Raw genomic sequence first — 6,000 nt, 5'->3', positions numbered from 1 at the left:
CCAGCCGATTGCATTACGCTCCCAAAACCGCGTAAAAAATACACCTGCCTTCATTGCGGCAAGGTATTCCTGGAAGGATCCTTTGTGGGGCATTGGTGCTCGGCGGATCCTAAAGCGCAGCGGACTTTAGCAGACATTACGAATGCAGAGGACTCTCAGGCTCATACTTGACTACGTCAAATACCCACCTGCCATCCTTTTTACCATGACTCATAACATGGGTAACGTCCTGCCCTTCGATGGCGTACCTTATCCTATCAGGCGCCCAAAGGGTGTATGTTCTTTTTTTATTCTTTAAGACCAAGCGCAGGCGGTCCAAGTCTTCGAAGACCACGTAATTCTTTATCTCGTAGATTTCCCCTATTTCTAAATCCTTCCAGTGTGTCTGGATGAACTTTATCTCATTAAATTTATTCTGGTCCATATATTCTATGGAATATCTTTAAGTGCGTTCCCATAGTCTGCGTGTTCCTAAAGCGCTTGCAGCACCACCTACATGGTAAACGAATGCCTTTTGCATACTCCGCTATTGCGCGGCAAATATCGTCGTAGTCGTTGCTGATTAACACCTTATAGCCATTCTGCTCGTACCTTTCCAATAGTAGACGTTGACTGTCAGATAATACCCCGTTGCCTTTAGGAGTCTTCAGCTCTACGCAGAAACCACGGTATCGCACGTGTGCATTCAAGATGAGCAGGTCGGGCTGTCCTCGTTGATATCCTTTTTGCCAGCACTTTATGCGTTTACCGTCCGAATCCTGCAGTTCACCTAGACCAGGGGCTATGAGCATTTTGGGGTAGAATCTGCGGATGTAATCAACGACTTTCTTATGTAAGTCGAACTCATTCTCAATTTTGAATACCAATTTGTTGGGGCCGTCAAAGCGCCTTTCTATCTCATACTTACCGGTTTTCCTTAGCGTGGGAAGGACGTCACCTAACACCCATTTCCTGAACTTTTTAGCCTCAGCCTTTTCAGATCCGAATATCAATTCGTAAAGACCTTCCTCCGTCAAATACACGGCATTGGGCTGTGCGTTAAGGGTGTCACGCTGAGTTACACCCTTTAAAGACCTGAGAAGTACCTTATTTTCCTCTGATACGTGATCAGACGCCGCTTTTCTGGAATTTACGTAACCCAACGCCAACGCCACGGACTTCGCTTTAAAGTACAACTTGTCGCCTTGCACTATGCATTGCAGTTCGTTATCGTCGTTTTGGAATACGCGGAGCATTGTATACCTAAGGAATATTTAACCCTAATATGCAACACTTTTAAGTTGGTTCATTTCTACGCTTAGCTGCGCGTCTGAGACGACGAAGACGTAGCAGTTTATCTTGTCAGCATCCTGCGCGTCAGTATTCTTTGTGCGTTTGATTTCCAACGTTATGCCATCCTGCGTATTTACCAACCGCAGACCCTGACCATGTAGGTCTTCGTCGTTAATGGTGCGCATATCGATCCACAGCGCGTACTTATCATTAAAGAATTCCTCGGGGCTAATTTGGTCGCCAAACTTACGCTTTGCCTCCCTGTAGACGTCTACGGGCTTTATTCCCTGCGAGTAAACCTTGTTTGGAACCCCGTTGATATTCACGCCGACGTTAGTAATGTTGGGGTTGTGAAAGGCTTCGGAGTCGCGCTTACCGGCTTCGTAGGGTTTGGCAAACACCAGCATTAACCCCGTGAGACTTCTTCGGGGGAGGTTAATGCTTTGGTTGATAACCTCATCCGTCTTATCCAAGAAGCTAAACGTCTTGTACATCACTACGTGGTCGTAAAGGAATGCCTTGCCAGAGCTGTATTCCATGCCAGCGCTACGTGCTAAATCTTCGCTGTACACGGTTTCGTACTGCAGCTCCAGGTTGGTAATAGAGTATGGGGTTGTCGTGGTAAGTGCAGTGCTTAGCCCACCAATGATGTTATTAGCATCTGCTAAAGTTACTTCAAACTGCAGTTCGGATAACTGTCTTGGGTAATACACACCGTGATTCGTAATCACTTCAAAGTCCAGTGGTATGACATACTTGCTACCATAGGCTGTCTTTATTCGCTTTGCGTCTGCCACTGCGGTTTCTCCGCTGCTGTCAGTAGGTTGCGTTTTCGTAGGTGTGCGGACCTTACGTAGAATGACACTACCAATTCCCTGCTCTATCTTTTGCGCGCGGTCAAAGGCTGTTAACCATAAGTCTTTGTACGTGGTGTACAGATCGTACCTATTTAAGTCCAGCAAGGATTCCCCGGCGAACTTTACGCGCATCTTAGAAACAATGTTGCGACCCACGTTGTTAACAATAATTCTTTCGTCTGTGGGGCTTGACTGCACCGCTAAGTCGAACCTTAAAGCCAAGGTGCCAGGAACCAATACTAGGTTATCCGTTAGACGGGGCACGCCTACGTACAGGGTTTCCCCTGGCTTTGCGCTAGAAGGTGTGAATGTAACCCGGTGAAAGGTGCGTTCTGCTTTCAGCCCACCGACCTGCTTAGGTAATACGTTGGGATTTAACTTTGAGCTTATCATATATAATGGAAGTAGAAGGAACGGATTTCGATCCCCTTACCGAAGAAGGCCAAGTTGATATTAACGACGACGAATTCGACGCATGGACCCAAGGCGCGGATACCGACCCCCTAGTCTACGACGCAGCCCTAGAAAACAAGTATGGTAGAAGGTGGAGGAGGTTCAAGGCCGCCTTAAATCGTATGTTTACGCGCAAAAATCCACACAAACCCATTCCAGAATATTTGAAAATGGAAGACTTAGGTCCAGTACCAGAGCCACCTACACAAACTTGGGCGGAATCGGTTACCGCGCGCTTAGATGAATCCTTGTCGGAAGACGAAGCTCCTGACTTTGACCGACTGGTGGAGCTGCTGCCGGACTGGGATCACAACAAAGCCCAGCTGGAATTCGACAACAGCAACGAATGGGGTAAGGAAATTATCATAGGCAGACTTTCTAGGAGCGGCTCTAAAGTTTACGTAATTAGAGATGAAAGAGGTAGATACTTTAGTGACCCTATGATCCCCCCCACCTTGAGAAAAGCCATAGGGGAACCCAACTTAACCACGCAGCGAGGCTCGACTAGGGAGGAAATGCGACTGGATTTCGGTAAGATCTTTAAGGCGGCAGCTAAATTACCGGTCTTTGCAGGCGGCCCTGGAACATACGAAGAATTAAGGGCGCAAGTAGGAACGCTAAGTGAGTCACTCCAAACCAAGACAGAGGAAGTTGCTACGCTGAACTCTCAAAAACAGGAATTGGAGGCCAAGATAAATAAAATACGGACCTTACCAGCACGCCTTGCCGAGCAAGCCTCTTCTGCATATGATTTAGCGGAAGCGCAACGAAAATTGGCCGAGATTACTAACCGAACGGAGGCAGTTAATAACGACTTAGAACGAATCACCAGGGAGCGCGAGGACCTCTTAAGGGCAAGTGAGGATTTGGCGGCTCTTAAGGTGTCTTTCCAGAATCTAGAGCTGGAAAACGACGTCCTCGAAGAAAGATTTAAGGAAATGGAAGACGAATTCATGAGGAGAAACCAAGCTACTGTTGAAAGTCATGCCGCCGAAGTTGCCGACTTTCGGCAGCGGATATCTAAGTTGTTAGATGAAAAGACCACTGCCGTGAAGGACTTTCAGAATGCCTTTAGCCGCTTGGCTGGTAAGGATGAGCAGCTAGTACGCATAGGAAATGAATTAGTGGAGAGTCACGACAGGGAAAGGCGTATTATAGCACAAATGGCTGAAAAGGATCTGGAAATAAGACAACTTCAGGAGACCATCGAAGACCTGCAGGGTCGAATAGAGCGGCAGCAGGAAGTAATCGAGGACCAAACTAGCTCCGAAGAGGAAAGGGAGGCTGCTAGGAAGGAAGTAGAAGCCCTTAAGGTACGCCTTGCGGAATTACAAACGCAAATAGAAGGTAAGGAAAGGGAGCTGGGGCTTACCACCAAGGAAAAGGTAAAAAAGCTCCTGGTGAAATATGGCGTGCCGCTGGCATTCGCGGTCGCTATTTCCAGCGTAGTAGGAGTTATCCTATCCACGCTTAAGGCTACAGGCGCGGGCGTAAAGAAATTAGGTAGTGGACTAACGGACTTGGGAAAAAAGATGGCAGCCGGTCTTCCTGGGCTGCTGGGTTCGGTTGTTTCCTTGGCACTTAGGGCCGGCGGTGAACTGTTGAAGTTCGTGGGGAATAACATTTGGATATTAGTCGTCGCTATCGGCGTGGTACTCCTGAAGAAGATGAAGAGGTAACTCCTATCCGACAGGCGGCGCCTTCTCAGATGGTTTCTCGCCCTTTTCATTGGTTGCCCTGGACATTCTCGGCTGGATATGAGTAAATATGGTATTAGCCCCGGGCTGATAATTTGGTACTAAAGGTAAGACGCTCATGGTGCTAATAGCCTTATGACACCAAGCAGCGTCTACAGCCGTTTCAAGCTTACCATTTATTCGGAGGATGCCGGGGTATTTACCACCCCCGGCGGCATCGCTGGGGCGAACTTGAAGCTTTGCATATTGACAATTAGCTATTATATGAAAAGTCGCGGGCGTTAAGTCTTCTCCGCTTAGTGGGTTGGGTTCGAATGAAAAATGGACTGAATGCCTATTACCTTTTGTCCTATAAGGCGGCAATGGGGTATTGGTCTCGTCTAAGATTCTAAAGCCGGCATTACAACTCCGCCCCGTGTTAATGCTAATAGTACATATTATTATTCCTAAGCCCCCAACCTTCACCCACAATCCGGTGTCGTACCAATTATCATTTTCGTACTTTCTCTCCTCCAAATAATAAAGAAACCAATCTTCCTTCGCGTGTGGGTTCATATATTTAAAGACTAAGCACCGTAAGAGTGCTAATGGTTGCGTGGTTATAGGTCGTATCCCTTTGATTTTCTATGCTATTTACGCAAACGCTCCCAGTGTCGTCTACGCGTATTTGCAGCTTTACCTTCCCATGGCAATCAGCAACCATGTGAAAAGTCCAAGTCGTAAGATTCTCAGCGCTATTCGTTGGCGGCTCTACGGAGAAATGCGTAGGCTCTCTGTTGTCCGTCTTTACGCGCATGAGCTGTAATGCCCCGCTGTCGTCGCAGAAACGAAATCCTACATTCGCATTGCTAACGGCTCCCAAAGAAATGCTGCATAATATCAACTTCTTTCCCGAGTAGTTCAGATCCACGGACATGCCCGTGACATCAACCCAAGAGCTCTGGTTGTATTTTTTCTCGCCTGTGTAAGTCGTATAGACACAATCTACTCCAGCTACGTAGGGGTTGTTCATCGCCATATATAATAGCTCAGACCAACGCCCGCGGCGGCTAAGCCGGCTTTTAATAAGTCATGGTCATATTCCTCGGTAACCTTCTTTACTGGTTTCTTTGGTTCGGGTTTTCCTACATGCGCCTTCTTCGATGGTTTTTCTACCTCTTTTTTTGGTTTCTCTACGAAGTGAGTAATGCCCTTGGTCATGTCATCAGAGTTCACGTCATTCACCCCAAACTTCATATCCTTAGTAGCTCGCTGCAGCTTATTGTTGTAACCCACGACGGAATTGGCGTTGATAACCAAATTACTTGGCATCAACCAACAACCAGGCGACAAAGCGTAATCCAGTCGCACTTTAGACTGCTGCACTGCAAGTTGATATCTTTGAACTGACTTAGAGATCTCATTCTCGATAACAGCGCTTTCGAAGAGGACAAGGAATACTTGTTGCGTTTCCTGTGACGCACCGCTGGCATCTACGATGGGGCTGCGAGTGCTAACCTGTGCCCCTAGAATGCAGTAAACAAAGGCTTCAATGCTGCGGTTAATCCTTGCTAGGTTTTTCAGTCCAATGCCCTTTGCGGCAAAGAAAGGCGCCCAAGGATACTTTTCTTTGCTTTCTATGTAGTAAATCAAGTCGCCTTTTGACGCTTTGCCCCCTAAGTCGGAGAATTCCCATCTGCTAGGATACCCCATACCCGGAGTTTCTATGCTGGCTCCAACAT

Source organism: Actinia tenebrosa, unplaced genomic scaffold (genome assembly GCF_029948245.1).
Source record: "Actinia tenebrosa isolate PJP-AT-01 unplaced genomic scaffold, QUT_ActTen_1.0 PGA_scaffold2__45_contigs__length_23673736, whole genome shotgun sequence".
In the NCBI taxonomy this organism is placed as follows: domain Eukaryota; kingdom Metazoa; phylum Cnidaria; class Anthozoa; order Actiniaria; family Actiniidae; genus Actinia; species Actinia tenebrosa.
The sequence above is the reverse complement of the archived record's forward strand: the minus strand, read 5'-3'. Positions refer to the sequence as shown.